This window comes from Amia ocellicauda, chromosome 14, assembly GCF_036373705.1.
Source record: "Amia ocellicauda isolate fAmiCal2 chromosome 14, fAmiCal2.hap1, whole genome shotgun sequence".
Lineage (NCBI taxonomy): Eukaryota > Metazoa > Chordata > Actinopteri > Amiiformes > Amiidae > Amia > Amia ocellicauda.
Window position 1 is genome coordinate 25858353 of NC_089863.1, and position 20567 is coordinate 25878919.

The window sequence follows — 20567 nt, forward strand, 5'->3', positions numbered from 1 at the left end:
AATCAGAGCCTTTTAATGATTTTAAACAGTAGGGTTTTAAGTTAAGTATAGAATTGTATAAATAACTTTTTAAAGAACCAACTCTCTTATTACACATTTTAAACAGTCAAATCTACACAGATTCTTACTTCAATTAAGGTTCAATTATGTAACTGAGCGCTCGTTATGAACCAAAACCAGCAGGTTAGGGGGGTCTGATATAAAGCAGTTAAACAAGAACTGCTCAACAGCCTGACCACTAATATATGTAAAATTATACATATAGAACAGAAATATTCAATTAAAACGTTTGCACCAGCCTTTTCAGACACAAATTCCCCAGGAATGCATTTGCCATCGATCGCGCTCTGGCTGTATGTCTGAAAGTGGCGCGTTGGTGAACTCGTTAGCACGCCCTGACCTTTCCCCGTTTCCCCGGGAAATTAGCATTCGCCAATTAGCCATATGGCTGCCTATATTATGAGCCCGTCCCCCTGCCCCAGATTGTCAATAGAGATTAAAGCCCTGCTTAGTAAGCTTATATCGGGACTGCACACCTCCAGCCCCCGGGGGGTCACAAAGGTCGCATTGTATCCCTTCCACCTTGGATAAGCGTCTTTAAATAATGGCATTGCGTTGTCTGATCCCCCATTCCTCGAGCAAATACCCACTTAGTATCATTAAGAGGGACCATTCTACAGGTGGTCTTCCAGCTATATCCCAACGGCATCTGTTTTTTCTGGTTCATTTGGTTTTTTGGGATCGTGGACGCCTTTCTACAGTGGTTATGATTCTATTTTATGCATTTTGGCAGATGCCCCACTCCTCCTAAAGGGTTTTAATAATCAATACACAGCGCTGTATTTATCAGATGGCATGGCGTTACACGAGGGCATCGAGTATAGATGCAGAGAAGGGATTGCCTTATATAAAATCCAAGATGGCGTGGTGACCCGGGTAGGGAGTTTCAGCTCTTTCGTATCTCGGCCCTGGGGAGTGTTTTGTCTCAGGCTTCCTCATAAACCTTCGGTGTTGCTTCATATAAGATGGAAACGAATTAAGCCATTTTGATCCCTGAGATGCCGACATCCATCCCTCGATTACAACGGCGAACCGAGCCTTGTGCCCCACACCTGTAGAGAGAGAGATGATGAAAAGAAAAGAAGTTTGTTTTAATTTGAAACTGGGAACAGAAGCACAATCCACTGTTCCCTGGATCCCACAGCGGTGAGTTGACCTCCCCAGTCTTGTGTTCTTCAGAATCGCTCTCCTCTCTGCTTCCTCCACACGTTCGAGGAGAGGAGATCCACAGGATGACCCCCCTGGCCTTGTGCTCAGATCCCCTCCCTCCTTTTACCAGCCAGGTACAGAGCCAGGGGGAACTGATGAAGCTGAGAAGCAAGGAAGTTTGCAGATTTCCTCCCCAGCGTAAGAGAACGGGGCTGCTATTGGCTCATAGAAAGGTGCACGAGGCTTGTAAAACTTCAAACGCATCCGGATTGGGTCAGATTGGTTCCCTTTGTTTCCACACACTGGGCTTGCAAACATCTTTGTTCCTGCAATGCCGTATCTGGCCACCAGGGGAAATAATCCAGATTGTTTAAGGAGACGCTGTTATCCAAAGCAAGTCATCAAGAGTCCAGGTGAAGCATGCATCGACAACAACAACCCAAACGGCCCCGTACAGCCAGCCCTTGTTTGTTTGCATGTCCTGCTACAGAAGAGGCACAAAGGGGTTTAGTCAAATAACAAACACACCGTGATTGGTCATCAGCTGCTCACGACATCCTTAACCTCAGCTCGGGCTAGCGGGACCTTCCAGAAGGAGTCTGGTTTGGCCTGCGCTTATACTATGAGCCGCACGTTTGCACAGCTTAGTTTAGACTGGAGAAAAAAGATGAAGAATAAAGTGAATAGGCAAATAAATCGCCACTGGAACGACATCTTTGGACCTGAGTGGCTAGACTATCCCCCTGCCACGCGAGGTCAGGTCGAGATGGAGGTGGGGTGAGGCCGTAGGCAGAGATTTAGGCGTAGCAATGTCACGACGCGCTGGTAGGATGCAGCAGCAGGCAAACAAGTCGAGGAAGTACAGAGATATAAAAAGCTCTATAAAGTCCGGGCACATTTCTCAGCAACGTGGCGCGCTCCGTTTTGGAAGCCATGGCGTCTTCTGTTCCCTTTTCTCCTCCTGTGAAACTGGCGCAGGATTAAGGCTCTTTTGATGACTTCTGACTCAGAGAGCGGAGACACGTTGCAGCAGCGCGGGTGCCAGTGCACTGCACATGGCAACGACGACTTCAACACACACACACACACACAGAAAGAGTTGGGAATCAGAAAAAGGGGACACAAATTAAAAAAAAAAGAGCCTGTTTAGTTTTGCATTGGAGGCGCACAACAGAGCAGGCACTGAACCGTCACTGAACAGCAGTCTGTGCCGGTCACACTCCATTACATCCATTTAAAAGACGCTTTGATAACCGTTTGAAAGCCTAAAAATAGGACGGACCGTTTGCAGGGAAAGAAAAGGTGGATGACACTTCGGAGTTAATTAATTAAACAGAATATGGGCGGGCGGGAGGGGGACGGTATTTAAACCCGGTGGGCGGGGCTACGCGGGGTGGGCGGGGCGCGTCCGCTGATTGGCCCGTGTCCCGGCGCTCAGGCTGCGGTGGCTGGCCGGGGTTGCGCCGCCGCCAGTCTGGCTCGGGCAGTGTGCGTGCGGGCTGCGTGGCGCTCAGTGCGGGATTACAACGCAACGACAGCAAGCCCTGCACAGTGACTGGTGATCTTGTTCTGCCCTGCTGTGTGCTGGAAGAGAGATCGCTGGATTGTTGTTGTTTTTTTTGCTGTGCGGTTGCTTTCCCCTCCTCCCTCGACAGAGACGCAAGGTAAGTGCTCAGGCGGTCTGTGTGCACTTCTTTTTTTTTTTTTTTTTTTTTAAGGTCCTTCGCTTGCAACTGTCCCCCCCCCCCCCCCCCCCCCCCCGGATAGCAACTTTGTACATGCAGGGGTTTCAAACGCACTGTCTGTGGGGTCAATCGGGGGGTCTACGGTGCTGCTAATAAACCCCGGAGTTTGCTTAACTTCCCAGCTGCGGATTGCGTGTAGTGAAATGCCATGTTTGCTTATTTAATGTTGGTGGCGATATTGCAACATTGTTCCCAATGCACAACGTCAACAACACTTTTGTTTTTGCAGTGCGCCCATTAACCTGCAGCATCATGCCTAGCAGCTGCGAGTTTGATCGTTGTTGTTGTTGTTGTTGTCTTCCCTTCAATAAACTAGCAGTTTAATTATTATATATACAAGTGTCTGATTACAGCCAGCTCCAGTGAAGACAGATGAGATTATTAAACACTTCTGTCTCCCATTGAGGGAGCTTTGCGAGCTCTGCCGTCAGTGCCTTGGCAGAAATCCTGTGCAGCCGATATTTCCCAAGTTGGAAACGGCAAGTTGAGTTATTACTGCGGGAGCTCACGCAATATGCCTCGGCTTTTTCTTGTGGGACTTGAAACACAATAACTGATGATGGCAAAGCAGAGAAACCGGTCCTTGCTTTGCCTGTAGCTTCTGCAAAGGGTTTACCACCACGTTGCCAGACGTCCTGTGGACTGGAGCGCATCTCCACCAGCAAAAAGCATGATTTGGGCTTATTCTAGGTGGCATTGCAAATGTAGTGTACATAGTGCATTGGCTTCATTCGTTTGAAATGTAATCTTCCTCTCCCATCCGATTTCCGTGCACTTTTCCTCGAGTTCTGGCCTCAAAAAGCTATAGCTCACTTGCGGAAAATACACAGAGCAAGCGATCAAAATAAACTAGCGACAGCTGGCAGCAGTCCGAGGTGACTTCACATACAGGCACTGCAGCGCAATAGTTCCCGGTGGTCTTCCTGCTTGTGGTCCTTTTCCAAGATGTGTTTCGTTGGGCAAACCGTATAACCTAAGCCGAGACACGTCTGATGGCGCCGGACAATGAAACCACAAAACAAATGCGTGCTAACAACTCTGCGCGTCCCCCCGCAAATGCAGAGGTCCAGCTGGGGAACCAGATCCGCGTTTGCTGGGTTTTAGGTCCCAGCCTCCTGTGTGCCTCGGACTACAGGTTGCGTCTTTGTGATCGTCAAAAGATCTCGTTACAGGCGCTGTCATGTCTTTATTCAGTGGCATGCCACCACAAAACAAAATCCCCCTTCTCGTTTTTAAACCCGTTGTGATCGGGGTAGCTTGGATTAAACCAGCATTTGTTTTCACGCAAAGCAGCAGGAAAAAAGCAGTCAATTGCTACAGAGCTGCAACCCCGGTCCTGGAGTTGTCTCTCAGTGTCTCTCAACTATCAATTACTCTACCTGGAACAAGTGGTCATTGTGGCCAGTTAAGCCAATTAATTAATTAAGGGTTGTGGGGGGCTGTCTGTGGCACTCCGGGACTACGGCTGGCCGGACGGTGCGGCACGTACGGTTTTTAACGTGTCAAGATGCGTGAAATGCAATCTTGCGCATATAAGCAGGAGTATGTTCCTCTTGCCTGCGACAGTGGCTATTTTGTAGACCAGGTCAGGTTTTTGTCGATGATATGTCGAGTTTTCCCCCTTTTTCTGGTCTCGGTTACGGCAGAAGCGGCTCCAGACTGACTTGCAATCGCAGAAGAAATGCGTTTGCACGAGAGGATAACTTTGCATTCGTGTTTTCCTTCCCTCTCTCTCTCTTTATCTTTATATAAATGTCCACACATTTCAGTTACAGCCTGCTGACGGGTTCCAGATGCTTTAGCTTAATCGTTCTTATAAACCAACCCAGCTGGAAAAAAGAAACGCTTCCTCCAATATTTGTTTCACGTATAATTCTGTACATGTACGTAGAAAAACAACATCATCTTCGGGTTGATTGCATGCATATCGGTCACGGTTGACAGCTGTGCAACTTAGTCATTAAAGGCTGGATTTACTGGAAAAAACAACAACCCAGCAAACCGCTTCAATCTTGATCCAATTAGCAAATTAGCAATTTCGTTTCTTTTTCCTCATTGGGGTTCCCGACCAGACTAATATATTAACGATTCTTCATCAAACCCAATGACCATAATGGAAGAGGAGGAGACTTTAATAAAGTGCTCTCATTTTCTCTGTGGCCATTATTCGAGACCGTGTGCATGCAAATACTTTTGGGGGGGATTTGACCCTTATCACATGGTTGCGGTGTCTTGTGCGGGACCCGTGTAGAAACCCGTGCCGTGCAGTTTGAGTACACCAGTACATTTCCCACTTGCAGCTTTAATTCACCCGTTTCACTGTGTGCCTTTCTGTGCCTGTGGGTTATTACGTGCAGGAACACAGTGTCTGGAAGTTAAAACCGCCGCATATTCAGGTCATCATTTATGACTATGATATATATTCATTTTTATGACTGTGCGTAATGGGTTGAGTCACCCAGACCTGTTAGATAGGAGACTGGCCAGACTACGCCACACCAAGGCGTTTTTAATTAATATTGACCAGTAATATTGACCACCAGGCTGCTTTAATCTCTCCCTCGCATTTTAAACTTTAAATTTACTGCACAGGGAACGGGTATTAGCGATATCGGCTCCTTCGTGAGCGCAGTTGCAAAGTTATGCTCTCTGCTTGTGGCGTTTTAGCGCTAATAACAATGCAAAATGGTTAGTGGAAAAATTATTGGGATTTCTTCCCAACCCAGGGCCTGCAGAAGTTTAATTATTGAGAACATTTTAATGGATGATAGAATTCTAGTGTCGATTTTAGATACTGTATTTTTTTTTTTTTTCCATGCGCACTTATTACACTTTGTTCTCCAGAGAAGCGACAGGAAGCAAAACAAAACAAAAAACCACATTGAATAAGTGTTTGCATGGTTTGGAGATTGTCAATAGGCGCCAATACGCGTTTTCTTTCTCTTCCCTAGTATTAATCATGTCCAGTGTAGGTATGGTTGAAGATATAGCGCAGCAAACAATTGAATGGCCTTCCTTATTAAAAACCTCTAATGAAATTTATATTATTATTATTATTATTATTATTATTTATTATCCACGGCGACTTACAAAACATAAGAGCAATACAAAGTGCAAAAATACAGCACAGTTCAGAGCATAATGCAAATATATATATATATATATATATATATATATATATATATATATATATATAGTGATGATGTCATAATGAATGACCAGTTGGATGTCTTTCTATCCTTTATAGGACCCATCTATATGGGTTTACTCCAGTGCCTTTCAAATGCCAGCAGGGGAGGCTGACAATACATACAGCTATCAAAAGCGTCTATATTTTGACGTGTTTATTTGCCTGTTTCTTCGCAACATTACACATGAGTTATATCTGAAAGGCGCCCCGTCAAACGCTAACTCTGGTGGTTGTGTTAGACGCTTTTCACTTCTTTCCTTCCTTGCGTCCATCCATCCATCCATCCTTTCTTTCTTGCAATATTAAGCTCTGGTGCACGGTCGGATAGGTCAGTCTGGCGCTGCTGTCTGCTGCGCACGGTGGTGGCCGGCAGAGGTGTCATCTGCAATTAATTAATCAGGAGTAATTGCTTCATTCACGGGCCAGCGACGCGCCACACTCACGCACCGGCAGCTTAAAATACACGGTGGGGGGAGAAAATCAGAGTAATGTCCAGGATTTGAGAAATGAAAGGCGGTCATTGTCTTTCCACTCATCTCTATATCCACTGCCCTGCAGCAGGACAAGTGGCGAGCTAATACACTGAACCAAATGCGCCCAGGGGGGTTCAAAAGCTGCTCCGGGGGGGGGGGGGGGGGGTGTGTGTGTGCGTAATGTGTTTAACCTACTCTTATCCCGGTGGCGGTTTGGGTTGCATTTTAGTGCCTCATAAATTTAGCAATTAACCCTATTAGGGAAGGTGAAGCTCTCCTTTTATTAACCCTTTCTGGTCATACCGTCGGGCGATTGCCGGGGGATAAGGGATGCTTGAAGTAGTCGGGACACCTGGATTGTGAATGGTTTGTTGTTCCACATAAGCTAGCCATTCCATATGATTACAATTAATTAAACGCGTTTGCCCTTAGAATGCTTGCCCCCCCCCAACACCCCCAACACCCAACACTGTCCCTGCATCACGTGTTGCGCGACCAACACAAAATGAGCCGCCCGTCTGTGTGTGTAAATAGAAAGGGGGGGTAAAAAACCAAAAAATAATAATAATGCAAGAGTGAACCCTTTTTCTAGCGAGACCAGGTTGGCCCCGCGCCTCCAGAGCCCCGCGTTTGCAAAGCAACGGTTCACGGTCTAACCTTTCCCGGCGCGCCGGCGAGATCTACCCAATTTATTTGTGCAGGCGGAGAAGGTTATTGAATGTCAGCTCCCGACGACTGGCGAGAACGAAAAAACCGAAGTGTCATTCCGGATAGACGGCTCTGTCGGAGCGCATATGTAATGTATTCCCCGCGCCTCTGGTCGGCGTGCACTGGCCCGGGCCCGTCCTTGCGTGTGCGCTTTTTGTCGCCGGGGAGGACGGCACCCGTTTGCACGACCCTGCCTTTGATCCGTACGCGTGTGTAAGAAATAGCTTCAATTATATGCGAGAGCAAGGCAGTGCATTAGGAGTTGGTGCCCCTCATGGACTCCCACAGTGCACCATTTTGTATTTTGAATCAGTACACGCTTATAGATTATCATGTATATGAGTAATTGCATTTGGTTTGATTCGGTGACAGGAACGATCGCAGGAGGTGCGTGAGTGTGTCTATAGCTGTAACTCGTAAATCATATTTAATGGTTTTGTGGGGTAATGCATTATTATGGGACAGCCAGGTGTGTGTGTGTGTGTCCGGAGGTTTGCTCTTAATAGCTTAGCTCTTAATTAGTTAATTGATCTTTTCCCTGGTCTTCAGCTATTGAGGAGAAACCTACAGGACTGTCTCTGAACACTGGGATAAATATTCATATACAGAACGGACATCTGAATTATGACGGGTGAAGGATGTATTTATCCTTGGCAGTATCGGTGTGTTTTTTTTTTTTTTTTGTTGTTGTTGTTTTTCCCTTGTCCTTTCCGAGGCTATTTCCCATTTCCGTCGATTCTTTCTAGAACATTAAAATAAACGCGTCACCCACACACACACAAAACAAACAAACAAACAAACTGGTAAATAACATTGCAATTAACGCCCCGTGTCATTGACGGCGTTTGCTTTTAAAAGCGTCAAACGATCGTTTACAGCCCTAATTAAAATGCATCCCGGTGCCAGCTGGGCAGGCTGGGTATGAAAGGTGACAGCGAAGCGTGCGCGCTGTTCACACGTTTCTCCTGCGCTTGAAATGAAGACTCTCGGGAGGAGGGCGGGAGATTTTCCTCCCAAGTCTGTCAGAGCATCTCCTTGTCCTCTGAATTGGCAAGAAATGACCTTGATTTTAATGAGGCTGTGCAGACTCCCGCTGTCGCATCCCTCCCTGTGCCAGCCGAGCGCTCGGGCTGAAGGCGAGGATAAACCGGCGCCGGCGGCTGCGTCTTGGATATGCACGTTTTTTTTTTCTTTTCTTGGAGAGCAGCCGTGGATAATTAAAAATTGCACACATGGCTGAAGTGTGTGGGGGAGTCATGACTAAGTGGGATTTCCCCCCCCCCCCCTCCCTCTTCCCCACCTTTCCTGGCTTTCGGGTGCGGGAACAAACCAAAAAAATGTCTTGTCGTAAACCGCAAATGATGCTCTTCAGTTTCCAAGGCTGCTAAATTGGGCTCTCTGCTTGCGACGTTGGTAGCAAATTGCATTGCACGTAGGGGTAATAAGGCTCCAATTACACATCTGTCTGGTCAATTGCGTGGCGATTTGTTTGCTTCACAATGGGGGCATGCTTGGCCAGGTGGAGCAAGCGCAAATGCACGCCTGAACTTGCATGTTTGAACAGCCCGTCTGCACGTCTCCCACCGTGGATCCAGTCGGGTTGTGCGAGAACCCGCAGCCGCAGGAAATGACTGAAATAGCAAAGTAATGGCCAATGCTATGCATGCTTTAGATTCCCGCTACAGCTGTAAGAAAACACGTTGGGCAATTGGGAGAAGTGGAAGTGGGGATTTGTAGGTCGTATTTTTGCGTGTGTGTGTGGGTACAATAGTCATTTCGCGGTAGCCAATAACGGCTCTGTGTTTCGCAGCTCTGTTTAACAAAGGCTTTGTCTGCTGAAATTAAGGATTATGGATTACGGGAAATAAAGAAACCCATGCATCCAGGACACGTCCTTGAAAATGATCCCTTGCCTGCGCTCTTGCCGGTTTTGTCGATGATCCCCAATCCGTGACGCATCTCCAGAGCCCAGACTTTTTTTATCCAAGTTTTTTTTCCCTGCTTCTCTTCATTTTCCTTGTTCTTCCTTTTCTCCCCCCCGCCATGCGTGTTGGAGTGAGTGAAGTTTCCACTGATTGCCGTTAATGGGAGAGCTAGTTTGTTCACGCAGGCCAATGTGACAGGCCGCCCGCCAGCGCCAGATGTTGCGCATCCATTAAAAGCGCAAGCTGGAGTGCGGGTGTGAGGGCGCTATTAAACTAGTGGCATCACTTGTTCATTAGAGACTGCCGCATATTTTCCTAATCAGGAGTCTTGAGCTAATTCATGACGTTTGTAGTTGCTGGGGGGGTTATCTACTACCCATAGTCCTGTTCTTTTTATTTACCATGGTAAACGTTAAGGGTTCTTCTGAGAGCTGTCAGTGTCAATAAAAAAACTAAACAAAAAGAAAAAGATGTAAATGTTGCTTCCATAGTGGGGGGTTTAATTAGTCAGACCTGAGCTTAACGAGACGGCGGTTAATTAGAGGAAAGTTCAGCCAGCTCAAGGGTGTAATTAAGTTCAGAATAAAGCTGGAATTATCCTCAGTGTGGCCTATAACATTAGTCTCCTTTATTTTATGGCTCCATTACACCATCCGAAGAGGAGCGACGCTTGGGGAGAAAAAGCTGAGAAAAGGCGGAGTGGTGTCTAATCAAGCTGCCGATGATTTGGGTTGAGTGTGGCAGCATTTAATTAAAAACAAAAAAACTTGTTTTATATAAAAAATACATATATCTGAATCTACAAAGTAGGCTCTCTGACATCAGGTTAATTTCTCTCTTGAGGGCCTTTTCTAGTGCACTTCTTTTTTTTTTTTAATTATTACTGCTGATTTGAGTCTCTTCCTTCTCCCTGTGCTTTCCACTTTCTGGGAATCCAGGTGCCCCCTATTTTCCAGAGAATATGGTACCCTAATGGCAAACCTCCCGTCCCCCCAGCTCGGTTCATTACAGCCCCTCCGTATGCAATAACCAAAGTCTTTTGCTAGATAGTCCTTGATGGCACTAAATAACTTTTCGAGCCGGAACCGCCGTCGAGACGATTCGGCTCTCTAAAATTGCGTCCTGGCACCGGCGGTGTGATAGACCCGCGGCTCAGTTAGCATGGGTAATGGTGCATTAAGCCAAGGGTGTAATTTTATTTCCAATTTCCCGTGCTGTGGTTTTTGTCTTAAATTATGTGATGCTCCTAGATGACTGTGTCTTCCTAATGGCTTCAAGGTAATGAGTACTGAAATAGTCTCCCCTCGCCGGTCGGGCTAAGGACAATACACCTACGGAATACATTTTACTTCTAGTTTCCAGTCACACTACAGTGATTTTTTTCTTCTTCCTTTTCCTTAACCTCTGCTTTCCCCGGGGGCCTTTTGAGACCAGGGTAAAAACGCGCAACACGGGTTCTATCTTTAAAGGGTTAATTTATTTTTAGAACCTAAAAGTCACAAAACGCGAATTCATCCCCCCTTGCTTGTTTGATAATTGCAACCAGATCATCGTCCAGCTGTGTCTGAGAGCCCAGAGATTTGGCTTGAGCGGTTTGCTCCACGCTCCTACAACTCTTTGTGTAAAGGAGTTCATTTCCACGTTGGCCCCAGTCTGGGCATGAGAGAATAATCGAGTGCCATCTGATCTGGGATTTAATGGGTTAAGCTATGTAGCTGGGTACTTGTGTCAGACAAGACAACACTAGGGGTGCAGGTTTTTTTTTTTCTTTTTAGTATTTCTCTAATATTTGTATCCTGCTTTCAGTCAATATGCAGTGCTTAATGGACAGAAACCTGTTAAAAAAAGCACTTAATTGCAAATGAAAGAAATGGCATAAAAAAAAACCTCTTGCAATCCTTTTTTTTCCTTTTCCTGCAGCAGCAGCAGTCAGTCTTAATGAAAACTGCCTTCTGACAATCTCCGTCGGATGCACGCCAGGCAAATTGTTGTGTTTTTGATTACTGCCTCATTTAGACGCTATATTTCTAAATCATTTGGATGCCAGGGGAAGGGAGGGAGGGGGGAGAAATGTCCAAATTATATATTCAACAAATACACAAACTTCAGACCGCAGTTAGGGATTGTTTTTAAGTAGGCTTTTGTGTGCGGCTAATCTCGAAAAACCAGCAGCGGCCTCTCCACAATGCACTTAGACACACGGCTGTGACTCGAGCCATCGCTTGAACTTGCGTGTGTTGGAGGGCACGGCTGCAAGGATGACGAATGGATAATAATCCTAAAAGAGGGCGACCTACTTATTTCGATAATTGCCACCACTTAATAAGACGACACGGCAGCCTGCCTTCAGGAAACGCTACCTTTTTGACCCTCTCGGGCACCTGTACGAGATTGGTTCTCTGCGGTTCTGTGGGATCTCGCTGGCTTAGTACTGTCACCGGAGACTGATTCTGAGATGGAGACTTCAAACGGCGGGGGTGAAAAGGCGTGTGGGATTCCTGCAGATTTTTGAAAGACAAGCCAGAACTCGAGGGATGCCGAGGGGGGGGGGGATTAGGGACGCACTACAGCCATTTCAGAAACCACTCCCCACGGATGTGCTTCTGAACCTTTTGACCCTTTCCACCGATGTTCAACTCTGAAATGTCCCCAGTGCCGTAGTTTTGAGAAGAGCAAGAAGTTTGAACGCTAAAAAGAGACAAACACAAACACACTCACACGCGCACACACACACACACAACACATTCACGCACGCACACACACACACACACACACACACACACACACACCAAACCCCAAACAGCCTGATTTCTGAAGTGATTCCGATGCCTTTTGACTTAACCGTTCTAATCGCGAGCAATTAATTTCGGGAGGCCTACAGCGTAATTGGGACATGATGTGTTTTCCTCGCTCTCGACGGCCGCCCCACGCCGGCGCAATCAGCGCCAGGTCCTCGGGAGATGGGAACTCTTCCGGGGCCAGGTCTATTAAAAGGATGATTACTCCAGGCAGCCGGCAGCGGAGGACGGATCCGCAGGGGGGCTGGGAACGCTCTCTCACAGAAGCGGGGAGCAGAGATGTCCCATCCCGACCTGCGAGCCTTTTGGCGGGGCTTGGTCATCTTTTTGTGCCAAGACCACCAATCCTCACCGCTTCCCTGTTCCGGTGCCTTCAGAGTTCAGTCCCATTAAAGCAAGCGATTCCGCATAAGATCGCCTGTCTGCGGGGGGGATGTGATGGACTGGAAAGGATTCAATCCTTGAAGACGGTGTGATGCAGGGATTTAGTCTGTTTGGCGCTTTGTTTGGATGCATTTCTTAAGAGACGAGTAGCCAATCACACACAGACGCACACGCATGTACAAACGCACTGAAAGCACAAATACAATTACTCAAACTAATGAAAAATGTGTCCGTTTGTTAAGTAATTCTTAGTGATGTGTGATATTTGGTAGCAATTGCTTGTACTGTCAAATGTGAGTAAATCTACAGTAAACATGTTATCATTTATTATAAGAAAATTTACTTAAAACAACAACAAGGCACTCCACAAGTCATTTCAATTAAAAGCTGGTAAGGAATTCAAGTAATACTTTCTTGGTTTAAGGAATGTAGCTAAAACAAGTACTAACAAGTAGTAATGAAAACTAAATCGTTAGTCGTTGTCATATGCAAATAAGTGTCTTAATTGTTTTCCGTTACTCAGTTTTGGGAGTGTGCACACTTGTGACGCAAACCCGGAAACTGGAAGGATCAATTGGGGTGTTTTGTTAGAGTTGTGAACCCTTTAGGGCACCAGAACCCGAAAGACCCGTTTACGTCCATTCCGTTATTAGTTTGAATTTGAATATATACAGGGGCCGGTCCTTCCGGTGTGCAGAGATGTCTTCAATGACTGAACTCGACAAAAAGGGAGGGAAAAAAATGCGCCGCGCGTCAGCTAGTCTAACCGCCGGGCACCGCGCGCCAGCTGTTCTGGGGCAAGCGCGGGCCCTCTGTCATTTCAAAGCAAGGCAAAATTTCCCCGGGCGCTTTATCCCGCCTGGCAGGTGACGCCACGGACGGCTGGTTTAAAGCTCAGCTCTCAAGATGAAACGCCTGCCGGGGGGATGGCGGCCGTTTTGGAGTTTTCCATTGATTGCACCATCCCTCAAAGGTTGGTCTCTCTCTCTTTGGGGGTCTGAGTGATTACCTGTCAGGCTTGGATATGACGCGCCATCCATAACCTCTCACCGTCTCGCCCGTCTCGGGGGCACCGAGAAGAGAAATCAAATGTAAATCTCAGCTGGGGAGTGGGTGAGCAGAAGGACGGGCGGTGGCGGCGTCTCGGTCAACTTTGTTCGGGAGCGGTTGAAACCGTGTGCGTCGTGGCTTTGACCAGAGCTGTGGGGAAATGTTGATGTATTCTTTTTTATTTTTATGGTCTTGTTCTCGTTTTAAGGCTCGGAGGAAGAGGTGTGCTATTTATCTTTCCGTATCGATCGGCCTCGGCTCGACCCATCCGTCCCGTTGTGGTGTGGCGGCAGTGTGGCCTAGCGGTCAGGACTGTGGACTCTGGAGTGGAGGATTGTGCGTTCAATCCCAAGGGGGGGGGGTGCACGGCTGTTGTCCCCTTGAGCAAGGCACTGTACCCAGAATGCACCAGTACAACCCCCGAATATAAACAAAAATGATTGTCCCTCTACTCTTCTCACAGGCCGGTCTTTAAAGGGTCACCCTGTCTTTGAACTTGGGGGTGCAGGGGGTCATTTTCTTTTCCAATCCAAACCCCCCCCGCTGACCGGACTCGAGCGTAGAGGACGCCAACCTGCAACTACATGCAAGCTGGAGTCTTGAAAGTGAGGCCGCCGGACTTTGATCTTTGAAGTGTGCAAATCCCATCAAGACTCGAGCAACGAAAAACCATTTCAGTCACGACTCGGTGGCGATGCGTTTCAGAACCTTTAAACTGACGTGCGACGGATCTAAATACAGATATAATTTACTGATGCTTTTCCATGCAACTCTGAAATGTCCCCCGTGCATTCGTTTTGAGACAAGAAAAGGTTTGAACTCATAAAAATAGGAAAAATAAAACCACCAAAAAAAATAGAGTAGTTGGGAGGGGGAGGGGTTAGGATTTTGCCAGTTTTCTGCCAAACTCTGCAAAGAATCGGCGATACCCCGTGGGGGGGGCGTCAGGACTAAACGTAAGCACGTCCGGTTGGGATCGTATATTTGCCTCGGGCCCCGGCCAGCGGCCAAACATTCAGACCTGCTTTGACAATCCTGTTTATTATCTCTCTCTCGCGTCTGGTAAAGCAGTTTGGCAGTCTTGGTGGCGAACTGACAGGTACTGCGCCGCCGGGGATGAGTTTTGTCCTCAGGGTCCCTACTACGCGTCCAGTTATTTGACTCTGGACACTTCTTTGCATAAAAAAAAAACATGCATGCATAGAGGTTAGACCATTAAAATCATCATCCATCAATCCATCCATCCGTGGGGAAGTGGGACCAGTCCAGATCAGGCGAACTTAATGACCCACTAGTAACCAGAAAATGCCTCCTGCTTCAGACACATGTTCGTGAAGCTCAAGGTCATGTCTTACTGGAAAAACACAGCTTTTTTTGGTATTAAAGTGGCTTTATCCCCCCCCCCCAAACACACACACACACTTAGTGCTGCGTTTTATTTATTTATTTTTGTATATATGTAAGCGCATTAGCCGAGCCGGGTCTGCGAGGAGTGATGCGGGGGTTTCGAACGTGGATGTCTCTACCTTCTCAGCGTCTGCAGCGATTCATTGGCAGCCCGTTCCCGAGATAAAGGTTATCTACCATGCGCTGCCATTAGTGCGAATATGGGATCAGACGCGTACAGAGTTTTGGGCTCCCTCTCGCATTTTAAAGGCAGCGATGACCATTTGTCCCGTTAAGCCTACGGCTTTATTTAATTTTATTCTCCCCCCACCGTCCGTGTAATACATCTTCCTACAGTGTATAAAATATAAAATCTGGGTAATTAACTTTCTCTGTTGGCAGTTGATTCCTGACTTCTAAATGACACTCTGGTCTCTCCGAGTTGGACGCGCTTGGTACGTTCCTGCCATGGATGCATTTCTGTGCGCCATGCTTTCACAGGGGGAAGGACAAAAAACGGCTGTTGCCAGCAGTCACAATTCATTTATACATCCCTGTACAATAAACCCATTGGACACTAATGGAATTGGAGTGACGGTGGTTTGGAAATGTTCAACTTGCCTTTTTAAAGTGCTATGCTAGAAGCCTGCTCTTGTACAGAGAGGGAGGGAAATAACACATAGCACACAAGGGAGCAGGCTCAAACACCAGTGTCTCACTACCAAGGTGAATGCTTTTGTGATTTCCACTGAAGGGGAGGGTGTGCCTCTAAACACAGCAGGGCAACGTCAATTCAGTGTAATAAGATTTGTTACATATGGCTCGCATGTACAGCAAGGACGCTGGCAACAGCAACCAGTACTTGAGTTTCTAGAAACGCGTGCCAAGTGTTCCAAGAATCCTGGTGCAGGGGCGATGGGGTCTATTGTTTTTGGAGGAGCAAACAGGCCTGTGTAGAGAGCGAGAGAGCTGGAGGGAGGGATGGAGGGATAGATAGGGAGAGAGGGGGGTCTAACCGCCACACTTTCTCACAGGCACCCGACCTCCCATCCCGGTCCGCGAGGAAAGCGCTGTTCTGTTGATGCTATGAGCCAAACCAGCGCCAAATGCCGCATCTAGAACGCGGCTCATGCATTTTACATGACGGACATGAATAAAATATCCTTTACTTTATTGTATTTCAGCACCGCGGGCCGTTAAACGGCGGCGATGTGAGCAAATATCCATGCAGGAGAGGCTTTTGCATGTTCTCTCAAGTACTAGGACTTGCAGGGATCTACCGCTGAGCAAAGTGGAGGAATCGGGAGAAACGGGGGCTGAGAAACCGATTTTAGTTCCTATATCAACAAACAATTATTTTTTCAGTTATGTAGTTCAGAAAATATAATACTTTCCCCCCCTATGCTGATTTTCCCTTCTTTATTTTTGTGTTGCCTTTTGTTTGTGCTTAGTTTCCGATTCAGATTTACAAAACCCCGTCTCCTTTCCTCCACTTTCCACTTCATCTTTCCAAAACAGCAGAGTAGCGAATAATGGTCTGTGCCAGGAGAAGCCAAAACGGGGGAGTGCGCCTGAACTTTTGCACAGTTCAGAGAGAGAGAGAGAGAGACCTGGAGCAAAAACATAAAAACCTTTTTGGTTTAAGGTGAAACATCTGGGGCTCTTAAAACAGTGGGGGAGGGGGTGGAAACTTCAGCACTGCCCTGAGCGTGTACCTCTCCTGTGTTTGCAAACTTGCTTGTCAGGGCTGGAGCTATTTTTAACCCTGACAGGCGAGGGGATTGAGGGGCGAGGGTTTCAGGGGGGAGGGGAGTGTGTGTGTGTTATACACAACATTTGACCTTGGCACTCAGCCATCTCCTCTAAAACCACCCCCCTTCCCCCTCAGTCCCAGAGTGTGAGGTTTAACGGCGAGTTGGGAACTGTGAACTATCCCCCGGCCCCCGCAGGCAGGCTTCTGCGAGCGCATTTCCATCCCCGCTGTTCCTGGCTTCTCTCTCGGCCGCCGTCGTCTGTGCCGAGATCTGCCACGTCGCTTCCTGCGACGGCTATAAATACGAGCTGGAAGAGGAGAGGAAAGACGAGCGTAGAAGAAGTGAAACAAATGGTTGGATGCAGGCGATTTAAGCACAGGGGTTTGCTCGGGGGCCCCGAACAAACGCAGGCTTGGCCCCTGAGGGAGAAGGTGGGAGCTGAGAAGGGGGGATGGTTCTCAAGCACTTTGTCAGGCATTCCAGTCAAATGAGCCGGTCCCAATCAAGGCTGCAAAGTGACTTCTCACAAAGCCCTTTTTAATTATTCTCCTTAATTAACCGGAGGCAATAACGTCTTTGTCAACTCGCACAACCGCTGGGCTGCCGTCCTATTGCATATGCAGCGCGCGCTTCTGTGGTATTAACTCGGCTCCGTCTGATTGTTTGGAGTTTTTTTTTTCTTCTCATTTTCGTTACTGTCTTCCGTGTGTGTTTTTTTTTTTTTTTTTTTTGCCCCGCCTCGTAATTTGTGCATGATAATGCCAGAGCTTCACTCTTTTGCTAATCAGAGTCTTTCCGCAGCGCATTAAAATATTACAATAAAAATATACAAGCGGATCCAGCCGTACGTGTTCAGATGTTCTCCCCTCGGTGTGTTTGCACTTTCTTCCATAGATCTTTCTTTCTCTCTCTCTCTCTCTCTCCTCTCCTCTCACTCTGTCCTCCTTTCTCCCCTCTTTTCTCTCTCCTCTCTCGATCACTTCCTTTTCTTTTTCCTCTCCATCTTCTCTCCTCCTTTCTCTCCTCTCCTCTCTCTCCAGCCTTCTCTCTCCTTTCTCCTCTCTCTCTCATTCTTCTCTCCCGTCTTCTCTCTCTTTCTCTCTCTCTCTCACACACAATTCAATGCAATTCAATACAATTGACTTTATTGGCATGACATTGGTATACAAGTATTGCCAGAGCATGAGATATAATCGATACATATGATCACGAAAATAGACTTGTAGAAAATAAAGTAAAACAAAAAAATACACATAGATTAAACATTATTAAAATAATGAATAAATGAAAAGAAAAGCATTGATAATAGTATGATTAGGTACATTTCAATACATAGAAGTAATATATACGATAGTGAATAATAGTAATAATATTTAGGATAAAAAACTAGACATTGATAAAACATTCCTCATCCCAATTCTCTCTCTCTCTCGCTCTCTCTCTCTCACACACACACAACTTATACAGCAACTATAGACAGAATACAGAATCAGAAATGGGCTTCTCTTCTCCCCAGCCTGCCTCACACTGTAATACACCTGCCCCCCCCCCACCCCGTCTTCCTGTCTCCCTTCATAATGATGTGAAATTATTCGTCTCTTTTAATGGTGTGCCGCTGTTCATTCCGCCCCACGCCGGTATTGCCGGGAAGGCCCGCCGTGGCTCTCAGCTGCTGCATAAACCATCAGCTCAGGGCCGCTGAAGAGGGAAAAGAAGTTTAAATAGTGTTTCTTAGGGCGGTTGTATTTGTAAACTGCCACATTCAAATGAACACCCTCATCCGGTCTCGTTTTCCCCTTCTGGGTACTTCCGAGTCCCGCCGATTGCACGGCTGCTGAATCGAGGCGTTTGAGCGTGCTCCGTTTTGTGCTTGGTGTTGTGTAACCACCGTCACGATGGTGTCTCATGTGGCGCCGGGGCGGGAGCGACGCAGAGGAGCGATCACGAACGGCTCCTTAGCGTCGTGAGCCGTCCGCATCCCGTCGCCGGGGAAGTGAGCGGGTGGCGGGAGGCACCGGCTCACCTGCCCCCGCCGACACGTGTAGCGGGAAGTGGGCTAATGAGTTCACGGCGGGAGGTCCGCTCTGTGACCTAGATAGAGCGGAGAATTTCACGCCCGTCTCTCTCTCTCAGACATACACACACACATACACACATACACACGCTCCCAATGTGTGGTGCGTTCTGCTGAATCACTCCTCTGACCCACATCTCTGCTTTCAATAGACTCCAGGAAGGCTGGCCCCGTCTGTCCCGCGCTGCTCTTCTCATGTGTGTCGTTCCTTTGTTTCATTTGTAGACACGTTCCTTTGGCGAACGTGTGTCGTGTATACATGATCGGCCCTGCTTGGCACGCTCCCCGAGAATCGATTTGTCTCGAACGGATTTGTTATGTACGACATGAAAACCCGTGTTGGCAAATTAAGTAGGCAGGTTTGGACCCCTCTGATGAACCAAGATATCAGACGATAACGAAGCACAGTAACAGTGCGGCAGACTTCGAAGTAATTAACGAGGTGATCTAATTGATCGTGGTATTCGCCCACACCTGATCATGGATCGTAAAGCTCATTTTAAAGATTTCACACCTGTGGTATAAACCCACCTCCCGCGTCGTACCCCCGATTGTTTCTTGAAGGTTAGCTACCAGCTACGGATGCGCTGTCTTTAACTTTGAAGAGAAGAAGAGGGGGGTAGCGATGGATACCTATGACAAGGACCAGAGTAGAGCTTCAGTAGAGCAACAGGGCTATTTTGTGGAGGCAATTCATGGAGAGAACTGGAACACAGCAGCCCTAATATTTATTGATTGGAGACTTGGAGAGGGAGAGAGACAGAGAGACAGACGGAGGGAGAGAGGAAGAGAGAGAGACATGGGGAGAAAGGCGGGAGAGACCGGAACAGAGAGAGACGAGAAGAGATGGGCAGAGGGAGAGAGACTTGGGGAGAGACGGGGAGAGAGAGAGAGAGAGAGATGGGAAGAGACGGGGTTGAGAGACGGAGAGGGAGAGATGGGGAAAGACAGACGGAGAGGGAGAGAGATGGGAAGAGATGGGGAAAGAGACAGACAGGGAGAGAGAGACAGAGAGGGGGAGAGAGAGATCCCTCACATATGCTTTTATTCCTCAGTGCTACTCCAGTTTAAAACCCCTTTTAATTAAAAGTACAATGACAGCCTAACCTTATACCAGATTACCTTGCAATTAATACAAAACTCTCCAAGTCTCGACAAATCTCACGAAAAGCTGACGCAGACCCTGCCACTCAAACCTACACCTAATACATCCGCTAAAAGCCTTTTTTAATTTTGTTATTATTACTTTCAATTTAATTTCTGATCCAGCTATGGCTGCACTGGGAGAAATATAGTCTGAGAGAGAGACGCGTTTATCTGTAATTTCTAGATTGCAGGATTAAGTGCATCCAATCAAAGGAATGCTGGAGTTGCACCAGGAAAGGGGGCTGAGAGGAAGTTGTAGTGTTGTAGTTGGGGGGGTTCGTTAAAGGATGAGTTGTAATACTGATAAACAGCAGGGGTTCCTGGATTAATCTGGAAATTACCTCTGGGCAGTCTGTTTCTAATCTTCCGGGGACAGCAGCGCCAGCCGGGCCGAGGAGAGCTCAGGCACAGACTGGGATGAGTAAACGCCGCGCTACTCTCCCGCTGGGACGGTCTATAGGAATGGATCACGTTTCTCTGTTCCTTGGTAGTGCGAATAGATGCGAATCCATTTATTTATCCGTTCACCACCCCACAGTCCACCCTGCCCAGGACAATGAAATGGCGCTTACATCAATGTGAAGAGAGTCGACGTTATCTGCCTTTTACAATCGTATGACGGGGGGGACAGTGGAAGACATTATATCAGATTGTGTCTTTAGATTCAAATATGGGTCAGCCGTTCGCTGGGCTTTTGATAACCACCCGGATCACAGAAATGGCCT

The 20567-nt window shown here is 47.3% G+C and overlaps 1 protein-coding gene across 6 annotated transcripts in view; it reads left to right on the plus strand.

The window, feature by feature from the left end:
* Positions 1-2669: 2669 nt before the first annotated feature.
* Positions 2670-20567, plus strand: part of sema6cb (semaphorin 6Cb) — a 118879-nt gene continuing 100981 nt past the window's right edge. For all 6 annotated transcript variants that reach the window (XM_066721388.1, XM_066721393.1, XM_066721392.1 and 3 more), the window contains exon 1: positions 2670-2873. The gene's annotated coding sequence lies outside the window, so the exon portion shown is untranslated. The remainder of the gene's footprint in view (positions 2874-20567) is intronic.